The sequence below is a fragment of the Oxyura jamaicensis genome, chromosome 18 (genome assembly GCF_011077185.1).
Source record: "Oxyura jamaicensis isolate SHBP4307 breed ruddy duck chromosome 18, BPBGC_Ojam_1.0, whole genome shotgun sequence".
NCBI lineage: Eukaryota > Metazoa > Chordata > Aves > Anseriformes > Anatidae > Oxyura > Oxyura jamaicensis.
This window is the reverse complement of record NC_048910.1, coordinates 4,170,438-4,197,868: the sequence shown is the minus strand read 5'-3', so window position 1 is coordinate 4,197,868 and position 27,431 is coordinate 4,170,438. Positions and strand designations below refer to the sequence as shown.

The following is a 27,431-nucleotide window of genomic DNA, read 5'->3' as shown; positions in this document are numbered from 1 at the left end:
AGAAAGCACAGTACAAGTACCTCAAAGGTGATCTGTGTCCGAGGAAGCCTTCGAGTGCCTCTTCCTCTGCAGCGAGCCCTGCAGCTGGAAGCTGCAGTTCCTGAGCAGCTTCTCCTTCACCCAGGACATCGAGCTCTGATTCCAGGAGCTTGGATTCCCGAGACAAAGGCAGACCAATGGCTTTTCCCTCCTTTTAAGGACAACTCCATTTTCACTTTCACTTCTTGCTATAGGCAGGGCAGCGGGTGCAATGTCAGCAAGGTACATCCACGCTGCTATGTAGGATGCTGCAGCTGGAAAGCGTGGAAAGCACTGCAGCCTCCCCTGCCAAAACCCACTCACGGGATGTTTCCCCTGCACAGGAGCTGGGCATGAAGGCTGCCTCTCTGCGTACTGCTGCAGGGGTGTGAGCTGAGACCTGCACCTGGCTCTGCTACCACGTAACAGGCAGCAAGTCTGCACAGCCCTCAGGGGAGCAATGAAACCTCTCCAGTTCCTGGAATCATCTCAACTCAGGTAAAACAGGTTCACTGGCCTTGGCAAAGCACTTTGAGGTTAACGCCACAAGTATTCATTTGTAGCTGACCAGTTTTATATTTGCTGTTTAATAGAGAAAATATCATTAGCTCTGACCACTGAATAAAATCTTAAAGCACCTGTTCTGCAGCATTTCACATACTGCGTGGTGTGTTTATCTTCTCTGCAGCTTGTGGAAGCCTTCTTTAAATGCTGCCCTCAGTATGTCACAGAATCCCAGAACAGCCGAGGTTGGCAGGGACCTCTGAAGATCACCCAGTCCAACCCCTAGCCGAGAAGGATCACCTAGAGCACCTTGTGCAGGATGGCACCCAGGCGGGTTTTGAGCGATATCAGGGAGCGAAGAGGTGCATGCATCAGCTCCCAGTGCCGGAACACCAGATGATGCAGACACTCTCCCAGTAGGACTACATTTTCTTAAATACAGCCTGCCACCCCGGCTCTCAGCACAGTCTGTTTAGGGGCGAGCTTAGATTCGAAACAAATGTTTGTCCCATGCATGAATAGTCCAGACGGCCAAATTCACACACATTAAAGCTAGACGCAGACATTTGTTGTCTGTCTTCCTGTCTGTGTTGTGGAAGATGTCTGTGTAGGATGAGCAGAGAGTGCCCTATTGCCAAGGAAGAGGAGGCTGAGGACAGGGGACAGGTGGGTGTACCCCTGAGCTGGCTGCTTGCAGACTGCAGCTGGGCTGGGAGCACATTCTCCAGTTATTAGGCTCAGGGAAAAGCAGAGAAAGGTCCCCGTGGGCTGGGGCTCAGCACCAATACAACACAAGACCAATCCCTGAGGTGCATTATCACTGTAGCTGCAAGGTTTCCTTTCTATTTTCCTTTTCTGCTGCCTGCTCTCAGAGTTCAGGATAATTACCTTGGCCAGACTTTTCCGGAATTCCTCTCATCTACATCTTCTTTTTTTCTTTCCTGTGCCAGATATGCATCCGTACCTTACCTGTTACATTCTTTGCCTGCACAGACTGGAGTCAGACTTCCCGTAAAGCCTTTCTAGTTCTGACATGACAAGCACTTACTTTGGAATAACTCCAGCATATAAATTTGTTCCATATTGGAGACAGTGAATCCAGAATAATGCCTATGCTTCCTCTGCAAAAACTTATTCCAAAGAGGAATACAGACTGCCACCCTGGCTATCAGCACAGTCGGTTTAGTGATGAGCTTAGATTCAAAACAAATGGGTTTTCACTCAGCCTCCTGAGAAGTTATTACAGACAGAAGAAAAGTATAAAGAGGATGAAATACTTGTGCTCAAAGACTATCCATCCAGTGTATTTAAATCACAGAATCCCTATAAAGACCTAAGAAGAAGCTTTATCCATAACATTCAAATAAATATTTTGAGTACTAAATGTAAAACAAGAGATTTATTTAAATGTAAATATGAGAATAAATCAACAAAATAACTAATACTCCACAAATTAGAAATGAACCAAGCAAATGAGAATGACAGCCAGGGAGGAAAGGTGTTGTGCCTTCCATCAGGTTGTCTAGGAACCCCAAGCTAGTACATTCCTCAGCACAGGTAGCTCCTGACTCAATAAGAGGGAGCCATAAAAATAGTAGTAACAAACCTAAATTAATTTTCCAGACAGAAATTGGGGTCTTGCAGAGGTCTGAGAAACCATGTTGGGAATTACTGCCCATATTCAACATTTGGTTCCCACACCATGAGTGCACTGAAGTAGTCAGAAAACACTAATAGGGAAACAGAGAAGGACAGACTTGCCTGCACCTCTGGGCAGTTCATGCTATCTGTAGCATAGAAAAAAAAAGGCAGCAGGTTGAGCCAATGGCTCTCTAGAAATGATAAGTGGTAACGAGCTAGCAGGGAGTTGTTCCAGGAAGTCAATATTGTTATAGTAAGCCAGGTCCAGCTCAGCTGCATTACCTCTCTGTTAGGTCTTTCTTACTTTATTTCCTCAAGGCTAAGGCTTTCCCTTTTCCTCCTAAATGTTTCTTTGAGGAAAGCATGCAATACCAGTTACACATGACAGTCCCACCTTAAAGACTTTCACCTGGGCCTCTGGCTCCTTGGTAGCTGTGCTACTGCTCAGCTGGTAGCCAGAAGCAGCTCCACCAAATTAGGTGCTGTGACAGTCTCTAGGAGGGTTGCTACCCACTCCAGCCTGCACGACAGAGCAGTGTGGCTTCTAGAAATGAAAAGGGAGTGCAGAGTTCAGCAGGACTCCATAGGAGTGTGACCTGATAAAATTGTATACTACAACATACTACCACATACTATAATTTAATCAGGTAGGACAGCCAGTACTAAGAGCTTTCACACATAGCAAATATCAGCCTGCTGTCATATTGCTTGTCCTGGAGGCTGGGATCTTGCCTGGGGCAAGTCAGTTCTTGTCTCAGAAGCCCAGTAAAAGTCAAGTAAAAGGTGTGATACATGGCAGCACGTGAGGAGGACCCCATGGAGCTGATATGGGAATTGACAGCCAAAGCCCACTGCTGGGCCAACATAGGTGGCTGAGACAAAAGAGTTGTGCTGTATTAAATGGTAAACAGCACCTCTCAGGACACCTCAGTCTGTGGAGCCTCCTCATCTCAAAGCCAGGGTACAGCCAGAGAGAGACCAATCCCCCCCAGCCTCTTCCTGCAAAGTCTTCTGATCCCCATGGCTTGAGACTGGAGCAAGTAGCTGCAGGGAGGGTCGCTCTTGTGCCTTTGCCCAAACATCCATATAAGCAGGCTTGGACAAGAAGATGAAGTGGTTTTGGTTGCCTTTCAAGTCAATTTTCACAATGTACAATCAATCAAATCATCACAGTTTTGCTCTTTCTAAGCTCAGGATACACAAAAGAGCTTGCACTTCTGTACTTTCTCAGAACCGCTTTGTGTTAAAAAACATTTCAGAGAAAGTGAGATCAACCAAGCCTGGGAGCAGCAGGAGGTTACCTGTGCTCTAAATCCCAGTGCTCCTGCCACAGTCCAGACAGCCAGCACGATCTGCTCTTGGCCCCTGGCCATGGGGCTGAGCACCTTCTTCGCTCAGCCCCTAATCAGGGCCCCCATGGGAGAGGCTTCGGATTTGAGCATGGGTGTTTTGGGGTGGGACCAGGTGTACACGCACTATGGGGGTGGTTGGAGCTCCCTCAGGACCGCTGGTAGAAGAGGTTTCTAGCACTCACAGGCTGCTGCTGGCAGGCTTGGGCTGCTCGGTCCACCTCAAACAACCCCTCACCTGTTGCACCTCTCCCTGCCACCTGAGACAACCTGGAACTTACCACTGAAAAACAGCGTGCCTCTATGGGAGAAAAACATACCTCTGTCAGGGCAGCTATCGATGTCACTTCAGTTGATAGAGAAACTAAAAGCAAACCTGTGTGTGAGGTTCTCAGTGACTGTATGGCAGCTGTTGTACTTTGGAACGTCTACAAGGGACAGGACAACCCTGACTCAACACCAGCATTGGGAGTGGTGTGGAGGTTTTACCCTGCTGGGGAGCTGAACTTCACCTGATTGCACTCTGCCTCCTCAGTGGGAAAGGGGGAGAAGTACGATGGAAAGGGCTCAGGGGAGCCTTTGAGATAAGGACAGGGCTATCACTCAACAATTAACATCACGGGCAAAACAGACACAGCAATAAGTTATATTAATCTCCCAGTGCTTATTACTAACAGATAAGAGCAGCGAGAATCTAAAAGCAAACAAAAACCACACCTTTGCCCAGTCCACTCTCTTCTCCCTCCTCACACTGAATGGCACAGGGGAACGGGGAATGGGGGCTGTGGTCACTCCGTAATGTTTTGTTGCTGCTGCTCCCTCATCCTCTCCCTGCCCCTGCTCCACACGGGGTCCCTCCCACGGGATGCCATCCTTCCTAAACTGATCTTGCAGGGACTGCCCACAGGCTGCAGCTCTTCAGGAACTGCTCCCATATGGGCCATATGGCTCTGTACCATGGGGTCCATCCGTCAGGAGCAAACTGCTACAGCCCGGATCCCCCATGGGCAGCGGCTCCCCACAGACCCCCTCCTGTGTGGGCTCCTCTCCATGTTCTGCAGCTCCAGCTTGGGGCCTGCTCCTGTGGGGGCTCTCCATGGGCCGCAGCCTCCTCCAGGCCACATCCACCTGCTCCACCGGGGGCTCCTCTGCGGGCTGCAGCGTGGAGATCTGCTCCATGTGGGACCCATGGGTGCAGGGGGACAGCCTGCTCCACCAGGGGCCTCTCCACAGGCTGCAGGGGAACTGCTGCTGCCTGCCTGGAGCACCTCCTGCCCTCCTGCTGCACTGATCCTGGGGGCTGCAGGGCTGGTTCTCACTTCTCTCTCCCAGCTACTATGCAGCAGGTTTTGTCCCCCTTCATTAAATCTGTTCTCACAGAGCTGTGACTAACACTGCTCACTGGCTCAGCCCTGGCCAGCAGCTGGTCCCTTTTGGAGCTGTCTGGAGCTCTGATCAGCTGGCTCTGATCTGACATGGGGCAGCTGCTGGGCTCTGCTGACGGAGGCTGCCCCCACAGCCCCTTCTACCAAGCCCTTGTCACATAAACCCAACGCAAACAAGTAGAGCTGGCCCAAGTCCAAGCTGCTGCTTTTGACACACATGGCCTCAGTCCCACGTACTGCAGCATACAGCTCCTCCATTAGGAGATGAGGGCCCTTATGGCCCCTGTGAATCCTGCCCTGACCCTTTTTCTCTGCTACATCACCGTCTGTTCCCATTTCCTGGTTGCAAATTGTCTCAAGTGACAGAAAAAACAAGGGCAGGAAAAGCACGCTGCCACTCCCTATGTCTGAGATGAATCTCCTTACATTTCCTACCAAGAATGAGTTTTCAGCCATGTGCCCATGCTGCCTGTCTCAGATACAACCTCACGGACTCTCCCTGGAAGTGTGCACTGGCCACTGCAGTGCAGAGAGCACTTCGGAGCTCATTCTTTTTGCTGCTCCAACGAGCAGTCCTGAGCATCTCTGCTGAGAGGCACTCAAGGTGAACAAACCCTTTTCCTTGCTGGACAAGATTTTATTTTTCATTTTTAACATAAACATCATGGTTATTTCCAAACTTCCCATTTTTGCCAGCTGCTAAGTGTGACAGCTGCAAATAGCAGCACAAGGGAGCAAGTTAGAGCCAGGCAATCCAGTGGTCGATTCTTCTGTTCTTCTGGATGACTGAGTGGTGTGAGGAAGTGCTGGCAGGACCAAACTCTTCATGTGAAATCAGCTAGTTCAAATAGCTTATGATTCAAGTTCCAGTACATGCTGTCAGTCCAAAATATATCAATATTCTGAAAAACTGACTCAAAAATTTACTCTTATTTTGCCCTGCATCATTTTTTTTTTTTCCACAGAAAATAAGCTACTTTTGAAGTTAAAAAAAAAAAAAAAAAAAAAAAAAAGAGTAGACTGGAAAAGAAAAGACTGAGAAGAGACCTCATCAATGTGTGTAAATATCTGAGGGGAGGGTGTCAAGAGGATAGAGCCGGTCTCTTTTCAGTTGTGCCCAGTGAGAGGATGAGAGGCAACAGGCGAAAACAGGAGGTTTCGGCTGAATATGACAAGGCATTTCTTTACCGTGAGGGTGACAAAGCACTGGAACAGGTTGCCCAGAGAGGTTGTGGAGTCTCCTTCCCTAGAGATATTCAGAACCTACCTGGACACCATCCTGTGCAAGATGCTCTAGGTGATCCTGCTTGGGGGGGGGAGGGAAGGGGGTGGTTGGACCAGGTGATCTTCCGAGGTCCCTTCCAAACTTGGCCATTCTGTGATTCTGTAAAGGATAAACCATTGGTAATACTTTCTACAAGCATAAAACAGAATCTAGGGAAAACATACATTGCCTATACTGTAATTCCAGGAACAAAGAACTTCAGTATCCAAGAACTGCTCTGAGAACTGTTTATTCTCATAATGTCCATCCTGCTACTCAGCCTTTGACAGATATAGCTAGTACTACAACCTTTAACTATAAATTCAGTACCTGATAAACGGGAAAAATATTTTAATGTCTGTCCTCAGTAATGCAATTCTCCTTTTATTTACCCATAAAGATGCTTTAAAAATGAATGGTTTTCCGTGGGCTTCCAAATCTTATCTTATGTTAGTAACGCAAGATCTTCTGCAAATAAGGTCATAACGTGACATTAAACTGCTAAAACATATATATAACCATGGAGTACAAATGGAGTACCATGGAGTAACAGCTGAACATCAGCCTACTCCTGCACATGCACCAATTTCCACTTAAGGCAAAATTTTTAATCCCTGACGCAGTTTTGTTCTCAAAGTCCAACCAAGATGCAGGCAACCAAGCCAATGGGTGAGGGACAGACATTTGTATTCTGTTTTACTGATGTCACCACCATTAGGGTCCTTATGTATACAGCAGTGATACTAGAAACTCTACTATTGAATCAGGCTTTATTTTGACTTCCAGAAATCCTCCACCTTGAACCTGCTCCTATGGCCAAGCAATTTTCTGCTTGCTTTGATCCACTCTGACACTACAACATTCCTTTCCTTTACTACAGAAATACCAGCCCAGAACATTAACATTAACCTTGGCCAGAACTTTACCCATTAACTCAATGTCAGAAGTGGACAGGAGATGAAAATAAAATACTATGAATACAGAGAAAGATAGACTTTTTCTAAGGCATGACTACAAGTAGTGTTTAGGGTTTCTGTTCCTTGTCCCATCAGAGAAATTTCTACCTGTTTTTTTAACATATCTTTTTTAATGTGATGTTTATTTGCATATCTTATTTAATTATTAGGTTAAAGATTTAACTAGACGATCTTAGAGGTGTTTTCCAACCTGAATGATTCTATGATTCTATGTTCTGGGAAGTTGAGAGGGTAATAATAAAGCCCAGGGATCTATCCCAGACCTGTGCATTGATTGTCACTGTATCATTATGTCATTGATATCCCAGTGTGTTTTGCCACAGGTTTTGCTTTCCAAATCTTACTTTCTGACAAAACTTCCTCTTTCATATGTGCAGTGGGCAGGCCTGCTAACCTGATACGTCAGGAAAATAGCTCATGAAGTCATTTACAGCTGAAAGATAAAACGAGAACCATAATTGTTTATGACAATCTAAGTAGTATCATAAAAGTGATTATTATTGCTAAAGTAATTCACCTGTCCAGGTTTCAACATATCTGCTGTGAACACAAGGAAAGAAAAAGCTTTTTCTGACAACACTGTCTTACAAAATTTAGTGTACATAGTAAATTGTGTTCAGGAGAAATATAAGAGATGTTACAATGAAAAACAGCAGCCACAAATCTCTCTTGGCAGTGGTGACTTACTGCAACAGAAACCAATGCAACTACTCAAAATACTGCTAGCACAAAGAGCTTTAGTAGGTCAGCATAAGAACCACATCATGAGCTTCAAACAGATACTAAGTTTTAAAGTCTCCATCTATATTTAAAATTTTCTTAAAAAGCCAGAATTAATCCCTCATAGGAGTCCACTGCTTTGAGAAAGAAATACCACTGTTGATTCTTCACCAGGTGGACAACTGAGTAAGAAGTCACCAAATGCAGTTCTCTGAGGTTTATATATCACCAATTCACTCTCCAATTCTGCATCTCACACCTGCAATATCATTCAGTGTTTATGCAACATCGGTACTTGGAGGGCTTGGCAAAAATGAGAGCCCCTTGGGCAAACAGTCTGTGAGGCAAGCTCTACCCCAAAGGTGCTGCCCTTGAAGCAGAGAAGATGGAACAAGGGCAAAAAGGAGGAGAGACTTCCTTTAAATCCCATGGACGGGGAAGCCTCACAGAGATATTATAGCAGTAATTTTGATTCTTGACTCCTTTGATGTCAAGGGCATGGTCAGTAACAGAGATGCAGCCTCACTAGCTCCCAGCTAGCCACGGCTGGCGGCCATGCCTGGAAGCTGCACACCAACCAAGCACAGGATCACAGAATCGTAGGGGTTAGAAGGGACCTCTGGAGATCATTGACTCCAACCTCCCTGCTAAAAGCAGGTTCCCTACAGTAGGTTGAGCAGGAAAGCATCCAGGCAGGTCCTGAATATCTGCAGAGAAGGAGAATTCACAACCTTTCTGGGAGCCTGTGCCAGCATTCCGTGACCCTCACTGTAATGAATTTCTTATGTGTGTTTGTGTGGAAATTCCCGTGTTCCAGTTTTTGGCCATTGCCCTTTGTCCTATCACTGCATGACACTGAAAAGAGCCTGGCCCCGTCCATTTGCCTCCTGCACTTCAGATATTTATAAACGTTGATCAGATCACACCTCTCAGTCTTCCCCATGCAGATCAGACCCAGGTCTCTCAGCCTATCCTCATACTGGAGATGCTGCAGGCCCTTAAACATCTTTGTGGCCCTCCTCTGGACTCTCTCTAGAAGATCCTTATCGTTTTTTTTAACAGGGGAGCCCACAGCTGGACACAGAATTCCAGATGTGGGCTCACCAGGGCAGAGCAGAGGGGAAGGATCACCTCCCTCGGCCTACTGGCCATGCTCTTTTAAATGTGCCCCAGGATGCCATCGGCCGACTTGGCCACGAGGACACATTGCTTCCTCACGGCCAACCTGCTGTTCACCAGGACCCCCCTGACAGGACACGGGGTTTTCACCAGATTTGTGATTTTTGTACCAAAATGCTGTGAACAAAGCCAGAAATGGTGCAATGCCTCCTGCTCCAGGACACTGCAGGGAGCTGGAGGAGTCAGCAGGGCAGAGTGGGTGCTGCACAAGATCCAGACAGCTGAGGGGCTCTTTCTGGAGCATGTGACAAGTACAACAACACTGTAGCCAGCTGCTGAGCCTCCTCTGGAAACACAGATTCCTCCCCTTTCCCTCTGTGTCCTGCTTCATCTCAATACTGCTGAACTTTCTACAGAAAAGTTACCTAATATCTGAAAGCTAATGGAAGGCACAAATCAAAGCAACCTGGAACATCATGAGGGAGTGAGGACCAAGCCAGTGTTTTCCTGCCAGGCTGGGCCATTTCATGGCATGCTGAGCATCCACCACTTCCAGGAGCTTGCACCAAGGCCAGCACACACAGAGCCATGCAGAGAAGCAGCCAAATCACCGCCACCCACCTGCAAAAGGTCCCCTGTACCAAGAGCCCTAGGGAACCTGCAGTGGCTGGTGGCAGCCTGGGAAATGTTCACATTTTTCACAGACCTGCTCATACTTTCTATAGCATTCAAATTCAGTGCAGGATGTCACAACTGTGTTTTTTGCCTTCCTTAGCACCAGGCAGCTTCGGTTACAACTGGCATTTTGTTTAAGGAAAGTGGTGGGAGAATTATTTTGAAGCCTGCATAAAAGCGGCTCTACCTATACACCACATACACCATGCTCACACACCGCTTGTGTTTCTGCTTTGTTTCACTGTCAGTCTGCGTAGAGCTGCAGACGTTGGCTGAATCAGGTTGAAACAGTGATGTTGTCATACCTAGGGAGAGAAAAAGTCTGAAAAAAAGCAGCTCTCCAGAGCTGAACCTTGTCTGTACTGGCTTAGAGCAGCATTTGGAAAATTCCCAGATGAGGTGTGACCTCGTCTGTTGGAAGAAATGAATTCTGTCAACTCCAGAATTTACATCAGTGTCTAAAGACCCTGTCACATGCACAGCTGAGCTTCCTCCAAAAGGCAGATTGTTTTCTAGAAGAGAACCAAGTTCCCAGATGGTGCCAAACAGGAACCACATCTGCAGCTGTGAACCTTTAACCTAGACACAGTTTGTTGGATTTTCAGGACAGACACCATGCACCAAACACCACGAGAGGTTTTGACCAAAGACACGTAGCACAAGTAATATCCAAAAGTATCTCGGAGATCAGAAAAGAAAGGGAGCTCATATCTAAGATGTTTGAAGTGTTATAAGCACACTCACAGCCAACATTATAGATAAAATAGTTTGGCCACAGCCAGTCAATAAATTAAAAAAAAATCCAGTGTTCTGTAAAAGGAAACTGAAAGAATTTAGCACAATTATTACTGCGCAATATCAGAACTAGCTATTAAAATTTTCCCTTTAATTGTAGAGACTAAGGACTACAGAAAAGAAACTGCAATCAAAATCCAGGGTTTGGTTCATGGTTACTTTGATTTCTCCCTGAAAAAAAAAAAAATAAATGGTGACCCTAACTCTTCATTTTTTTTTCCATTGCTAAGTAGGTGTTATGGAAATTATGCAAGCCAATCACCATAACAGGGTTTGAGTCTAGGTTTCCTCAATGTTAATAAGCCAACAAAAAGTCTTCTACAGAGTTAAGTTACAGCTACAGCTCAAGCTGGGTGCTTGCCTCCAAGGAGCAACCCTGATTTTCCGATAGCCTTCCAGTTTACAGTCCTCCCTCCTCCACATCCCCAGTGCACACCATCTATGTTGTCCAGCTGCATTTCTGGGCCTGGGGCGTCACCTTCTCCTGGCTGGTCTCCTTCTGTCTCCAGGCAATTCTTTGCACGTGTGATTTGTCTTTTTCCTCTCATCTCAGGATTAGGAAACTTTTACTTAAAAGTTTTGTTCCTACTCCCTTGTATTCTAGTTTCAACAGGGGCTGGGTTACAGTTTCTTTGCTTAAAACCAAAAGGTTAAAAGGCCATTTCCATGGCCTAAGGCTCCATTAATTGTAGCTACTAGGGCTATGCTGCTACCTATTTTCCTACAGTAGGACATCAGGAAATCTCTTGTCTCCTGAGAAATCAAATTTCTGAGACCATGAGCCAAAATGCATGAGTTATTTTTCCTTCAGTACAGCTCTTTACATGCACCAAAAAGCACAGCTTTTCACAGAAGAAAAGGAAGAAGGAAGGAACATTAGGGTCCGTGGAGCAGGACACAGACACTGCTCCGGTCTCATCTGCCTGGCTACAGGACTAAAGATATTGTTGGGTGATGACTGAAATTCAGGCTGGCCCCTCTGAAGCACACCTGTAACAATTGTGAAAACAAAACTGAAAGAGAAATAAAGGCAACCTCCGAAAAAGGATTTGTAGTATTAAGCCTGGTTGATAAAACTCCACCGACAAGGTCTTCCTTTCCATGGGACAAAGCTCTCTGTGGCGGCTACAGGCACCAACTGCTACTTCCAGATAAGAGGTTTCAGAGCTTTCAAAGGCAGCACCAGCAAACCACAGCCAAGCCTCTGCAAGCAGCTCAACAGCACAGCAAGGAAACCCATGTCTAAGTAAATAAACAAGGCGCCATTCCCTGATGGTCCTCCTCCTATCTCCTTTAACTACAAAGAGAACTCTGGGTTTTATGTTCCTGATACGTGGCCAATACAACCTTCTTGTTAACGAGCATACTGGCCTTCTGGTTTCTGTGTGCCACATCAACCCGCTTTCCTCATTTCCCTTTGGCATCATGGCATGAAGGCGAGAGCTCTGCTTTGCCCCCAGGCAGCTGCTGCTCCAATGCACCGGTGCCCGCAGAGCCTCATGCACAGCAGGAGAGGTGCCTGCACCCACCAGCGGGCACCAAAGGGGGAGAGCTGTGGGCATCCTTCCCCTAGGGACTCCAGGCATTTAGAAACAAGACAAAGTCTGTGCATCTCCCTCCCCTGTTTTTTTTCCCCCAGGGAACTTCTCTTTTTGCTTTCATGGACATCCCTCCATTGTCAGGAAGCAGATCCAAGCAAAACCACTGAACTGCTCCGCTTTATAGCTGCTTAGAAAGCACGACTTCCAGCACTTCAAAGCTTCGCCATGTACCTTTCTATGGAGACCAGGAATTCATCTACTACTATCTGGATGGCTTTCCTCACCAGAAAGAGCAAGATCTGTGGGGCTAGTAACTGTGCCAGAGCATCATCCCCATGCCAATACAGCACATTTCTGCCCTGTTTGCTGCATCCTGCTGCAGCTGCCCGTTTCTTTCCTTATCAGGAGCTGTTAGGGGGGAAAGCCCCACTGCTGATAAGGAGAGCTTTCAGACCTGTCTGTTCACAGATACGGAAAGTTCAAAGCTCTTATTTCACTAGCAGGTTCGTGTGATTATGGTTTTAGTTTTGATCTTTACTTCTTGCTTAATGATGGCAAGATGCAATGTGGCTTGCCAATAAAACGAGCCCTTTATGGTAAAAGGTGCTGCTGAAGGAGAACGAGGGGAGGAAGACTTCAAAGCCTACAAACACAGGTTTAGGGATGTGGATAATACCCATTTCTTTCTTTCTATCTCAGTTTGTTTTTTGGGGGGAAGGGAGGGGCAAAAACTATCAACGTTCATTTTAGTTACTGACCAGTGCATTGTAAGGTTACAACAGGCTAGAGACCTATAGGGTGATTGACCCCACTCCTTCCCCTGTCTGCCTGTGTAACTCCACAGAGCCATGAGCTCTTACCCCTGACCTTACAATAGCTTTTGGCACATGCAAGGACCTTTCCTGGTCCCTCACTGTCACGTTAAGGGGTGTATGGAATCATGGATTCATTATACATTCTCAGGATGAGGATTATAGAGTCTGTGTATATCGTGTAGGGATACTGAATGTTTCATTATAATCTAGATTTTAACATACAAACTAATTGCTAGCATAAAGTACAATAGAGTGTGTATTAACAAAACAACAGGGTGAAGTACCTTGCTGAAGATTCCTGTGGCAGTTGGCGACCATCCAAACAAAGCATCCCACCAACGGTGTTTATCGTCTTTCTTTACTCTTTCCATCATTCGATGTATTTCTTCTATAGCATGACTGACAGCAATCAGAGTCTTTCGTCCATTTTCTCAAACTTGTTTCATCAGCCACTTCAAGTCTCCATGTAACAGTAATTTCTTCACCAAGGTAAGGTTCATTCCAATAGGAGTAAGTGGCAGATCATGAAGCAGAATATAATTGGATGTAATAAGTTGATAAGAGGTGACAGAAGCTGAGCAACTAAATCACATCCTAGAATTTTGGTAAAATTACAAACAGAAACATTAGATTATTACTGGTATCTTCAATAGGATTATCTATGACTATAGAATCACCATAGGTTCTCATGCAAACACAACCTTTCCCAATATATACAAGTACAGTTTCAAGGGTTTCATTAGGGTGTATCTCAAAGTGACAACTGTTTTGTTTAGTGTCAAGACAAATGTCTTGGGCTTCGAGTGTGTTACTTTCACAGACGAAGCCTTTTTGTTTACATACAGTACGTGCATTTACATCAATTGTTTGCCACTTTTCTCCCTTTTGATGGGCACATACCTTATGCTCCTTAGGATAAAGTATAGCTCCATTATGATTGAGTTCTAACACAATGATTGGATATACGTTGTATATGGTGGCATTGCTTATGGTAAGTATAAAGGCAATAATTTTATCACTTTCTGCATAATAGGTGAAGTTGACTAATTGTCACCACGTTTGAAACTCCTTTTCAAATTCTGAAGCATTATCCCAAATCGATTTTTGAATTTCAGTGGGTAAAGTGCCTCCTTCTCCCTCTCTAATAATAGCTGCTGCTACAGACTGTATCCATGACCGTGGCTGGATACAGCTCAAGGCAAGGGAAGTATTGCCCTGTTTTTTTCCAAGGGCATTTAAAATTAATTGATGATTATTTTATTCATTTTGCTCCCAATGGGGTTAAATGTCTGATAGAAGCCATTGACTTGCTCCTAAGGCCAATAAGGATGATTTTATTGGTCGTTCCAATTTCCTTAGGTCATCCATAGTAGCAGTTATTCTACTCATTAGGACCTCAGCATCAATGCTATTTAGTATACCTAATCCTGTTCCAAATAACCCAGTTGCATCCCATAACATGTGCCAAGATAGTTTCAGAGAATTTCAGAGAACGTCTATGTTACCATGCTAACCAAAGGAAATTACAAAAGGAAATAAAATATGCTCGGTTGTATTCAGCTGGCAGGGTTAGAAAGAGGGTGAAATAACAGTCTTTGACTTCCCATGCATAGGGATATTTGGGACTAGTTAGTACCATTGCTACTGTTCCAATGTGAGGCACTTTCACTAGCACAGGTTGTCCAGTGTAAAATCCTGTAGAATGTTCTTCTGGTTTATAATAAACCTCTGGGGCTGTAACAGAAGGCTTTCACTATCTCTGCCATGTTTGGAACTGCAGCAGGCAAAGGCGTGGTGTTAGCAGTTAACTGTCTGTAATCCCCTGTAAAACGCCATTGCTTGTTTGGTTTCTTTACCAGCCACACCAGTGAACTGTAAGGTGAACAAGTCCTTTTAATAATGCCTCTGTCTTCCAATTGTGTTACCTCCCCGTCAATCCCCATAAGTGCTGCTGCTGGCAACAGATATTGCTGAACATGAGTGATTTTAGCGGGGTGTAAGGTTATGAGTGTTTGTGACAGACTCAATTTCACAATGCCTAAATCCCTTTGATGTGTCGCCAAAATCCACACGGTCCCATCTGGGAGTTTCTACATTTGCCCATGTACTATGTCAAATGCTAAAATATTAGTATATGCAGCACCTACTAATCCTCCTGCCCTGGTTAGTTTTTGTTCCTCTGGCAGCCAGAGGGAAATGTTTGCAGTGGGGCATTCTTTTTCCACACCATCGATTCGCATGAATTTAACTGTGTTGAGCAGGTGTTATGCCCAGTTTGTGCTGTCTTGTGTAATTTTCCTGGTTACTTTAGGCAATTACTCCACACTCACCACCGCCGTGCAGTGCAGGGGTGCCCATGGAAGCTTCAGCTTGGCACTGCCATGAGCTCTACATGTGACGTCTCCTCCCAGTCCACAGTCCGCTTTCAGCACAGGACATAAAGTTGTGACATGTTTGTGTGCACCTTGTGCCTCTTTCCGTCACCTGACCCATAAACCAAAAGGTCTGAACCAGCTAATTGTGTTTACAAGTTGTACTCTGGGAATAAAACACGCTTCTTGGAAAGCTAGCTTCGGGTACTTTTTAGCAGGTATCACACATACACAATCAGGCTTCAGTTTAAATCACAGTGCTGCAAGACAACCGCTGCCCTTTCAGAGCATCTATGGATGGTTTAGTTTGCTCTTACAGTCCCAGTTCGGGTCTACAACTACTCTATTAGAAAAGCACTTCAAACACTGGGTGATTTGTCGATTGTTACACTCACGTTCCAGGCTTAGAACATTCAGTTAGAGTTATTTCCTCTAAATTAAAATAAAACAACAGTTTCTCTGTTTTCTTTGGCAGGCATGCTGGCCCTGGCTAAGACCCATGGCATAATCTCATGCACAAGGTTGAATTAACATCTATCTTCAGTACGTTCTTACACCCTTACACATAGTTTCTTTTTTTTTTTCCTACTGGTAGCTTTAGTCCAGGCCACCATCCTCTCAAAAAACCCTAGACGTTTTGCATCAAACTTTTCTACTCTTTTTTTTTTATATATATATATACTCTTTAAAACCAGCACCACTTACTTCCAGATTCACCCTACAGCCACCAAACCTGCCAAGATTCACACACCCAGCTCCCAAGAGAGCAGTCCTGTCTCTTTGCACAGACAGACTCACAGAATCACAGAACTGTAGGGGTTGGAAGGGACCTCAAAAGATCATCAGGTCCAACCCCCCTGCCAAAGCAGGATCCTCAGAGCAGGCTGCCCAGGTAGGTGTCCAGACGGGCCTTGAATATCTCCAGAGAAGGAGACTCCACAACCTCTCTAGGCAGCCTGTTGCAGTGCTCCGTCACCCTCACCGTGAAGAAGTTCTTTCGCATGGCGGTGCGGAACATCCTGTGTTCTATCTTGCGGCTATTGCCCCTTGTCCTATCCCCACAAGCCACTGAGAAGAGGTTAGCTACATCCTTCTGTCTCCCACCCCTCAGATATTTATAGACATTAATAAGATCCCCCCTCAGTCTCCTCTTCTCCAGGCTGAACAGACCCAGGTCTCTCAGCCGGTCCTTGTAGGAAAGATGCTCCAGGCCCCGTAGGCTCACAGACAGCCTGCCCGCCCTGACCAGCTCTTCAGTACCCCGGCCCCAGCACCTCATCCTTGAGCTGGAAATCCCAAAACTCACAGCCCGAGACCAAATGGCAGAGGTGGAACCAGCAATGCTCTGTGCCCATCCTGCAGCAGCATCGCATCAGGCCAGGGGCATCTGAACCACACAGAGCGGCTGAGAGCACCCATAACTGGGGGCTGCCCCCTGCCCACCTTCGCTTCATGGAGCTCGTCTCTTTGCCCAGCCTTGCTCTTGCCTGGGGGCTCATGACTTCCACGTGCCCTCTCATTCTTTGTTTGCCAAGAGGAAAAATGAATCTCACTCTGCTTTGTCTTGTAACCTATTAAAACTGTGAAATGTGTTTGATTCGTGTCAGTATGGGACAATGCTAGGGCCGCAAGATGAAACATAACCTTCTATTTAAGAAAAACAGAGTGATTAGTGTACATAGTTCTTGTATCATGCAAAGGAAGGGTCCAGCAATTTGTGTAAATAAAGGGTTTGAAGGGCGAACATTGAGACTCGAGTCTGGGAGATAAGAGGACCAAGGAAGTTTTTTTAGGAAACTGCTGACTTTTGCACGGGACGCTGCCCAAGCCTCTGATATCTGGCAAAGAGATCCACCAAATAAGGAGAAAGGGGGAGTTGAAGGACGACCGAAGGACAAAGCCTGGGAGGAAGACTACGAGCCTTCAGCACAAGAGACCCCCAGAAAGACCACCAGAGACTGATACACATGCATCCGGAGAGGGTTCGGATTCCAGGAACTAATTATAATAACCCTGCCTTTTCTAGGAATAGTGATGAATATGTATTAGTCTAGGAGCATAAAAATCAGCCACCTAATGTAATAGGTGTGCATCTTGGTGGAGCAGAGACTCCCAGCGCACCCAGCGCTGTTTGCTTGCCTCTATTCACTTAATAAATTACAAACTTTAATTAGAATCCTATTTGGGACTCAATCATTTATCTCAAAACAAAACAACAACAACAAAAAAACGGTTTTACTGGAGCAGTTCTGTGAAAAGTCACCACTGAGGAATGTTGGCAGCTGGCTGCACCTCCCTTCACCTATTGATTGCATTTGGAAACGTACAGGCAAAGTTCGATTTGCTTTGCAACTGCCCCACAGCTGGATGCGATATGTGCTGCTCTGGAAGGGAGAGCTCACGTACCCAAGCAGCCACTACATGGCACTACTTGATTATACAGCATGTTTGTGCTTGTACTCATTAGCAGAAGTGAGGAAAAGCAGGCTGATTGGGTAGACAACTGAATAAAAGTGTTAAGCCAATATGAATTAAAACCTATTTAGCATTCTTTGCTGCAGGCTTAGCATCCAGTCTCCACCCTGGGATTAGTGCAGCGGATGCCAGCAGGGGATTACCATGGATATCAGCAAATTTGGGGCTTCACAGAACAGCTGAGGTTGGCAGAGGTCTTTGGGTCCACCTGGCCCAAGACCTGCCCCAGAAGGGCCACCCATAGCAGGGTGCAACCCAGCACCACGTGCAGACAGTGCCGGGAGATCCCCAAGGAGGAACGCCCAGCACCTCTCAGGGCAGCATGTGCCAGTGCTCCAGCACCTGCTCAGCAGCACAGGAGCATTCCTGGTGTTGTGATGGAGCCCCTGTGCTCCAGGTGGCACCCAGTGCCTCTTGTCCTGTCCCTGGGCTCCACCAAAAAGAGCCTGGCTCTGTCTTCTCTGCACCCTCCCCTCAGGTACTCATACACATCAATGAGAGCCCCCATCAATGAGCAGCCCCAGCCATCACAGCAGAGCTGCTCCAGGGCCTTCAGCATCCCAGCACCCTTCTGTTGGACTCTCTCCAGTATGCCCAGTCTGCCTTGTTCTGGGGTCCCAGAACTGGACGCAGTACTCCAGGTACAGCCACACCAACACCAAGTCGAGGGGAAGGATCACAGCTCTTGACCTTCTGGCAATACTTTGACCTAGCGTTTGCTTTTCCAAGTCCTTTCCTTTGACGTTGCATTTGGCACTACGACAGGTAGATAAAGCTTAGCAAAGCACAGTGTGGCTGCAGCGCAGCGACACGGCTGTGTGCGGGCACTGGCAGGAAAGCCCATGGGAATTCCCTCTAAGCCTCAATGCAGATATCCCAGATCAGAGCATCCCCAGCTGCCCCACATAATGCAGCCATCGCTGTCAATTCTTTCTGTGCAGTCTGGGGGCACTGCCAGCACAAGGCACGGTGGACCTGGGAGTTACAGCCAGAATTACGCTGAGTCCCAGCTAACATGAAGAGAGATCTAAATACAAGTATATTCCTGCCTCAAGGTACCGTGGCTCCTAAGGACTGCTGACACGGTGATGGCACACAGAAGCAGCAAAGGGAGCGTTTTTCATTCTCCCACCACACGTTTTGGACCATAACTGAAAGCACCTCCAGCATGGGCTGACTGATAGCCCAACTTCAGAGTTTATATTTTCTTTTAAACACATCACATGGTTTCCAAAGGAGACAAGGTTTCTCCAGGTTTGCAGGTCCGAGAAAAATATCAGTGCAATCCTTTCCCGCCCCAGCACACGAGGTTTCATTCACCACTTGCTGGCTAAAAACACTGCTCGTCGGTGTGGCATCCTGCCCTGCCAAGCATGGCACTGGCTGGAGCAGCTTATGACGATTTCCCTTCTGTGAGGGAAAATGCTTGAGTAGAGCAAAATCTGCTTTATGCCACTGTGAAAATCCCTGGATAATTTTACAGGAGATGAAAAGCATGACTGGGAGGAGAGAAGTGCAGCCACAACTCCACTCTGATCCAGGCCTGGCAATGCAAGCCCTGGCTGCAGGTCTTGGTTTTGTTCTCAGCCCAAACAGACAACAATAATGCATTCCCTTAGGAACATTTATCAGAGGGTGCAGAGCTGGCAGCCTGGAAAACACACAAGTTCAAAACACAAATACGTTGCCAATAAGCAAACTTAAGCCACACAACAAGCCTGCAAGCTTAAAAGACAAGACCACCAAATAACTCCAACTCCCAGGTGGACACACAGCATGACCTGGAGCAACCTCCCCTTCCCGTGATCTGGTCTACGCTCTGCAAAAGCACAAGCACCTCTCAGCTTCAGAGGAGGCACAGAGCGTCCTCTGCCTGAGAAAGTCACCCCTGAGATGGCTACGGAGTGCCACAGCTTGTTGTAACATCTGTGTGCTGGACAAGGATTTTGTAACCTACCCAGCCACCTTCTGACACCAGGCAGTCTTGTTTGTGTTTGCATTGATAAAAAGCAGATTCTGCATCTTTGGACATTTCTTCATCAAGCCTAAAATGGAAGAATTGCATAACAATACCACTCATGCAAATAAAAACAACTGTATATTTGCTCTAAACTACAGAAGGCAACTGAATACTTAAAAGGCAATGACCTTGCTAACATAATCCTCTGCATCTCAGGGTGCCTCATCCCGTGTGCCTTCTGAAAAGCTTAAACCTAGATATGGCCCAGGGAATAAGAGAAACACAAAGGTTACAAACGTTGCAAGCAAAACCTTTGCCAATAGATAGAGATCAATCTATGTCTCCATGTGAGAGCTGGCAGCACTCCTCAAATAGCAAAGCAAAGGAAACAGCCGCTCAGCGCTCTGCCTGTTGTCCCTGAGCCCTTGTTTTTCCTCGTATGACTCACGCTCCACATCTGACCATTGCTACTCATTCGGCCGTTTATAAGAATTGGATTTATGTGATGCGGATTTCACTCTTGGAGGAAGTTACTTCAGCCCTGGAACATAAGACAGGGGATTTTGGGCTACTTCCTTGACCTCTGGTATTGTGCTGGAGTCCAGCGACCCAAGGAGTTCCCATGTTTCCCTTATCACTGCTTCCCTCAAGTAAGGGAGAACCAGCTAACATCTCCCTCTCCCCATACACCTTCCAGAGGATAAATAGACACTGATTTAACAATACACACCGCCAACCTTTGACACAAGTGGGCCTTTTCTGCTGCCCCTTCTGAATAGAATGTACTGGTACCAGAGAACTGGAGAATTTTAACCTTTTTTTCTCTCTCTAAAAGGGTTAATCACTGCTTTGGGTATTTAGTACTTTTACCATACTCTGAGAAGATGGGAGCCGTCCCTCCTGCAGAAAACCTTGATGGCTGTTGCATTCAGCAGCCCAGGTAGGCAGGTGGAGGACACCAAACTGCCTCCTCTGACCCTACAGGGCACTCACACGCCCTCTCCAACACAGTTACCTTGCAGACACTGTCTGCAAGAAGGGTCATGGCAGCTCAGATCCATCATTCCAGGCCAGGCTGAAAATCAAAGAAGAAATTCCTTTTGCACCAGGTTTCCCTCTCTGGTGTGCTCTGTGCCACATACACCCCCAGCTCTCCTACCATGACAAAGCTGGTGTTGGGGTCTCCCTTCCAGCTGTGGAGACATGAGCTCATGGTGGAAAAGGAGTTTGTAACAGCTGTGTATATGCCAACACTGTTTCTGAAGCATCAGATCAGATCTCTGTACCATCAGGCTAAAATATGGGAATCCCATCAAAAGATTGCCCTTGTTTCATAAGCGATGCGACTGTGCCATCAGAGCTGTCTCTAGAGCAAGGCCATGACTTAATAACTTGGAATATGGAAATCTTCCTTGAACAAACTCATGAGGACACCGTGCTCCAGCTGAGGTCCCACTGAAGTAACCAAGCGAGTTACCATAGTCACATTCAGTTTGGGATCCCTTACAACCCACAGCTCTTGTGGAGCTGCAATCAGCAGGTCACCCCCCAGCATGAACCAGCATGGCTGCTTACTCAAACAGTACTACAAGACTGACGACTACACCCACACATGCCTGGCAGGCTGTGAGGCCACTCTGTGGCCATCTGTGCCTCTTGGACAGGGCACACCTGAGAAGATCCAAAGTGAGGTGGGACCCCAGGTAACATGCTGTGTGGCCAGATGCTGCTCCCCAGACAGACCTCAGGGAGCTTCTATAATGCAGTCTGCCACCCAGCAAGGGGAATCCAATCCCCCTTTAACCATCAACTTGAAAGTAAAACTATTGAAAGCATCACATAAACAGCAGTTTTTAAGATCTAAGATTTCTGCTTTTCCCATCTTGTTTCAAGACCACTGGCTGAGGATGCCTCACATCAACAGCTTTGGCAGACGATATTTACTGCCATGAAAGGTTAATCTTTCCGCCTACTTTTAAACAAGATTCTTGCACCCATGTCAGGGAAATTACTGATTTTTTTAATGCCTAAAACATAAGGACATTGTTTACAAGGAAGCAAGCAATGAGTAAGGCTAATTTCCTAGTTGATAGCAGCTGGTTTACACCATCTGTTAAGAGTCTTGCACTCAGAGGCAGCAAAAAATCTCCACACGTCATTATCTCCTTGAAGTTCACCCTCTGCCGTGGCTAACCAGGAGAAGGGGATCCTGAAACAGGCATTTTTACTTTCTGTTTTTTAGCCCAGGCTCCCAAGCATTGGTGCACACATGAGCCAGTGAAAACACAGCTACCACAAAGTGGAAGCACCTCCAAGCCCAACTTCACCACTATAAAAGGAAACATTTAACAGCAGAGAAGTTTGGATTTGTGCCTAACATGGATAAAGTAGGAGTCTCTGCAGTTAAAATGGAATGTGTTCAATTCAGTAAAGTAGAATTTCATTCTTCATGACTTGATCGTATCTAATTAAATCTGGCCGAAGTATCACATGCAGGACCTGCATTAAGGATGTGTTTTATTTGAAAAGTTAATCTGTCAAACAGATTGCCCCCCTTTTTTTTTTTTTTTAAGCACTCAGAGAAAATGTTTAAAGAGTATTTTTATTGACTTGACCTGTCAGAGCATGAAACATTGGAGAGCACAAACTACTTCAGGCTGAGCAGTGTAGGAGCTGCACCAGGCAGTTGTTTCACTGTAAGATGAGCTTTTTCCTACCCCCCAGCAAACACCAAGTGAGTCGCTCCCTCGCTCACTCAAGCATTAGCTCCAGGCAAAATGTTACAGCTAACGCACCCCAAATTGACCCATCCGACAGCTTTTCTTTTCCCAACAAGGGACACTAAGCCACCACTTGCTGATGGATGCCTTTCTGGTACACAAACAGAAGAGGAAGAGGACACAGACCAGGGCTGGTGCTGGGCAGTGGAGCTCCCACAGGACCCCTTTGCTCTGCAGGAGCCTGTCCTGATCCAGGTGCCATCTCCAGATCACATTGGCATGGCACAAAAAGGATCACAGAGAAGAATAGAAAAAGTGCCATAACTACATGCCATAACTACAGCCCTCTGAGGACTCACACAATATCCTGCGACAGTGGCTTTCACCTTTCTGAAACCTTTCAATCTGCAGAGATGTTTTTCTTCCATAAGGCAGTCAGACACTGGCAAACTACAGCTCAAATCCCTCAGGACGCACACTCACCACACATTTTCCTTGTTGCTGTCATTCTTGCTATCTTTTTTTAGTCAAAGCCTGTCCAACTGTTCTATACAGAAGAGATTTAAGTTTCAGAGAAAACATGGCAAAGAGTGACTTCAGGCAGCTCACAATTCAGTATCGCCCAAGACTGCTTACCAAGCAGGGACCGAACAAGTTAAACAAGAGGAAGGACGAGTTAAAGGTTTTTCCTTCCTACTCTAGAAATAGAGATAGACTTCAGCTAGCCATTACTGCATCTAGCTTTTTGTTTTCTAGAATGAAAATTCTAGAAAAACACAGTTACTTCTGTTATTTAATACCACAGGATTTGTGAGACCACACACTTTCTCCCCCTCCAAACCTTAACCCTAATTATGACCCAACACCTACCTCACAAAATTCTCCCATGAAACTGCTCACAACGGAAGCCTTTGGGAAGCCCTCAACTTCCCTCACACAACCCCACTCACAGCAGGACTCTCCGCTTTCTCTCTCTCCAAATCCTAACCCTAATTATGATCCTAACCCAATATCCAGTACATCTAAGGCTCCCATGAAATGGTGCTCACAACAGGAGAAGGAAGACCCCACAGGTAGCTCTAGGATGCCCATGAGGCCTCCCAGGAACCCCCACTGCACCCAGAGGCCTCCCGGCGCACCCTAGAGTCTCCGCGGGCCTCCCAGTGTAGCCTAGCATCTCCTGAAATAATTAAAAGTAGTCATGAAACATCCAAACTACAGATAAGGTTCATTTAACCTACCCTGAAGTTCGTTCATTCCCAGAAACCATCAAAATTCACACCACAAAGCTACAGCAGAACAATGACAACTTACACATTTCCATCAGGAACTGAACCAGAGCCCCAGAGTCCCCATTTCCCTTGGCTTCATTCACAAATAGGATATGTGCTTTTGTGTCAGACCACAGCTGGTTTTCCCGTGGGTTTGATTGTTGTTATCCATTCCACACTCATGCTCAGATTATTGTCTGCAGATACTAAGATTTTTTTTTATTTTTTTTAAGAAGACTAAGCGGAAAAAAGAAAAATCCAGGAAATAGTTTCAAAGCAAAAGGTCTTCTTTCTCTGTTCCTCATAGTCCCATACGTTGATCAGGAACGAATACAGCTTTTTCCTCACCATTTTGTGAAACAAATAGCACAAAGTCCTTCTCTTCCTGTCCCTTGCAAAGGTAAATGAACTCACAAAGACTTGGAGACCACAGAGCAAGAGAAGCAGAGAAGCACGGTAGCACAGTGCACTGCCTTCAGGTGATCACAAAATAATCCCTTTACAGCCACTGAGAACAAATCTAGAGCTGAAGATCACAAGCTGGAGTGGTTTTGTTGCAAAGAGTTAAAGACCCCAGCTCAGCAAGCACCAAGGCACAGCCACCGGGCTCCCGGCTGCCTGCTCCGCACCGCTGGGACCCTCCTCTGCAGGGCCCCACTGCAGCACTCCCCCGGGGACAACCCCTGCTGAAGGTGGTGGATTTGTAAATCCTGTGCTGCCAACCAGGCCTACGTCTGCCACATGCATGAAGTTTTGCCAAAGACAAACAGCTGTAAGGCCCAACCACTGCAAAACAAATATCACTTTTTTTTTTTTTCTGATGGGTTCCCATCATCACTATAGGGTTGGGGGAGAAAAAGCCAAAAGAGATCAAGCAATGCCAGTTTCAAACAGACTCATTTTCCCTTGCCTCCTGAAGAAGCTGGAGGATCACTGGTCCCAGCAACACCGCAGAAACCCTGTGGTAAAGGGAGCAGCTGCAGGAGTTGCTCCAAGCAGACAAAGCACGCTGGAGAGCTGCTGGCAGCCTTCATGCTGCACCTGCCTTTGCTTAGCCGGGAAGTTAACGCGATTACCTCAGCACAAATACAGCTTGTTATTCCAGTTTGCTTTTACATAATACAAGCAGAAAGGAAAACAATGTTTTGATGTGATAAGGCAGCGAGAGTAAACAAATATCGTTGCAGATATTATCACGTCAAAGGTACACAGAAGAACTTGACTGATAATCAGCTGCCACTTCTCTGTCATTTCAGAGAGTTGGTTTTGTTTTTATGGAAAGCCAGGAAGAGGTAATGATGTTGGAATTAAGAGCTTCACATTTGACATGGGAAAGAGGAGAAAACCACAGAGCCTGGGGCAGACGAGCAGGGTGGAAGCTGCATGGCTGGAGCTGCTTGCAGGGGTCACCCAAAGCTGGAGCCCACGAGTGAGGAACAAAGGGAAGAGTTAATTGTGCAAAATGAAGCGCTCAGCACAGTGGAGGGAGAAGCCACACGCTGCTCAGAACAGAGGGCGTTTCAGATTTACACATATTTGAAGTGTTTTCCTTGCTGAAACTGTCTACAACTCTCAACTTCCATCTCTGCCCTCTGTCGCTGCAGGGGACATCAGCTCCTCGGGTAGAGGCCAGCAGTACTGCAGATGCCATTCATTTTGAGTCCACAATTACCCATCCTGGTGCAGTAAAGTTGCATCTTTCAAGAATTTTCTGCTTCAAGTAATTGCCTGATTATTTTAAAACATGTTGTTTGTTTAGGACCATCATACCACATTTGAGCTTTTAGAAGAGGCTTCAAAGCCCAGACAAATGGCCTTGCACCCAGGGAGGTGGCAGGAGGACAAAGCTGCTAGAGGAGGAGGAACATGCATCTGGCACTCAGGCACCACTGACACCATGCAGTCACATCACAAGTCACCAGCAACACAGGGAAATGCTCTCCTAGCTCTTTTTCCAGAGGCAAAGCTTGGTCCCTTCACACTTCTGAAGTTGTTTCCTACAACAACGTTCTGGTCTGCTAAGTAACACGGTGATCTTTGTTAACTTTTTTCTTCCTAAATTTCTTGAGAAGCCAAGTTGAGCAAATAAACTCTCATCAGCAGAGCCACACATGGTCACAGCCACCACTGCTGTAGCATATATAGAGTAACATCTCTGCACCTCTGTTTCAGATCTGTATTTCCTATAATGTTTTTCTAAATACACTGCATACTCCTACAGCGCAGTGGTGTTAAACTCTGAACCCCTGCCCCACGGTGGAAGCGCTGTACAAACACGTACCATAAAACCTTTATCTCAGAATTTATAGTTAGGCTAATAACACTGTAGCCTGGTTTATTATGAATATATTCATTATGTGGTGAAAAAGGATGCTAAGCTGCTGAGTGAAAAAGACATTTAGTAGATAGGTGGGGAAAAAGTGGGGCTGGAGAGACTGTTGTGAGATCTACGTACACATTTCACCCAACATTTCACTGCAGCTCTCCTGGCAGGCAAGTACCCGGGTGTTCATGTGAGAATGCTGTGTTCTTACCCACAGGATTTCGATTTTAAGCATTGCTCACTAGTGTTTTTCTTGTAAGCCTGGAAAAGCCCAGAGGGCAAACTTGAACTGGAGCAAACCAGACGCAGGGCTCCGTGCAGGCTGCTGCCACACACAGCCCCATGACCACAGACAGCACACGAGTGGCACCAGGATGGCAGCGATGGCAGAGCTGCAGGGCACCCTCTGCCGCTGGAACCCCATGCCCGGGTACTGTGCTGTCTCACACAGATCTCCTTACTCATCCACACACCCTTTTGCAGAGGATCAGGATGTCTACAGTGCCTGGGGCTAGCAAGGAAATAGATTGAGACGTTAGCAAATTTGTCTCAATTGGAACCACCTGTAACCCACACCTTTGGAGCTCAGCCTGGTTCAGACATCACAGCCTCTGGCTCAACATTCATCAACCTGAGAGGAGGCAGTGCCTTCTGAGAAACAATTAGCACACAAAGGTATCATTAATAGTAATGTGGGGCAGATATTGCCCCTTTCACAGTACTCCATTGGATGCCTGTGGCTGTCTGCAGCGTTCACGTACCCCGGACCCAGACACACCACAGGATGCAACAGGCAGCGCCAGAGCATAGCTGCATCCCCCCTCCAACTGTATCCCAAAAAACAAACCTGGTGTGCCCCAGGAACACTCCACCTGCTGTCATTGCTTACACACCTGAAGCAGCGGGGAGGGAACAAGCAAAAACACACACTCACAGCACTTGAGCCGAGGGGTAGGGTGCTTGGAGCAATAGAGACAGCTGGGCAAGGAGACACAGGAGCAGGTGAAATGTCTGGGCAGAAACACAAGGATACAGATGGGGAGACTGTCACGCACCCTGGAGTGGTGGCACTGAGATGCTGCCCCACGCCCACTGCATCCCAGGGGCTGGGCACTGCTGTGTGAGCCTCTCCTGCTGCTCACAGGCTTCAGAGCACCTGGACAGGAGTTCTGCTCACTGCGTTTACCTGGTTTGGCAGTCAGCAGTCCTGGTTAAAAAGAAAAAAAAAAAAAAAAAAACAACCCCCACACAAATAAGCAACCACCTTTCCCTACAGGCTTCCACACATCGTAGTGCCGGTGCCCACTTGCACAGGTCCAAGTACTTCCTCTTAGATAGCTAACTGATAGATTAGATTGAATCCAGAAACCAAAGGCAGCAGTATGATTTGGATTACTGTGGTATTTTTACATAGCGCTTTCTTGCCAACACAAAATCACCAATTCTTTTATTTGCTTTAGCATTTTAATTTCCTCACAAGGGGCAGGCGCTGAGCTCTGCTGTCTGG

At 46.5% G+C, this 27,431-nt stretch overlaps 1 protein-coding gene across 5 annotated transcripts in view; it reads right to left on the bottom strand.

Annotated features, from left to right (window-relative positions):
• LOC118175810 overlaps positions 1 to 27,431 on the bottom strand; it is a 142,290-nt gene that overhangs the window by 10,364 nt on the left and 104,495 nt on the right. For 2 of the 5 annotated variants that reach the window (XM_035342370.1, XM_035342376.1), the window contains exon 1: positions 16,619 to 16,755. The exons of 2 other annotated variants lie outside the window; for them this stretch is intronic. The gene's annotated coding sequence lies outside the window, so the exon portion shown is untranslated. Of the gene's footprint in view, positions 1 to 20; positions 516 to 16,618; positions 16,756 to 27,431 lie in introns of those variants that run through there. One more of the 5 variants, XM_035342371.1, reaches the window with a different exon arrangement.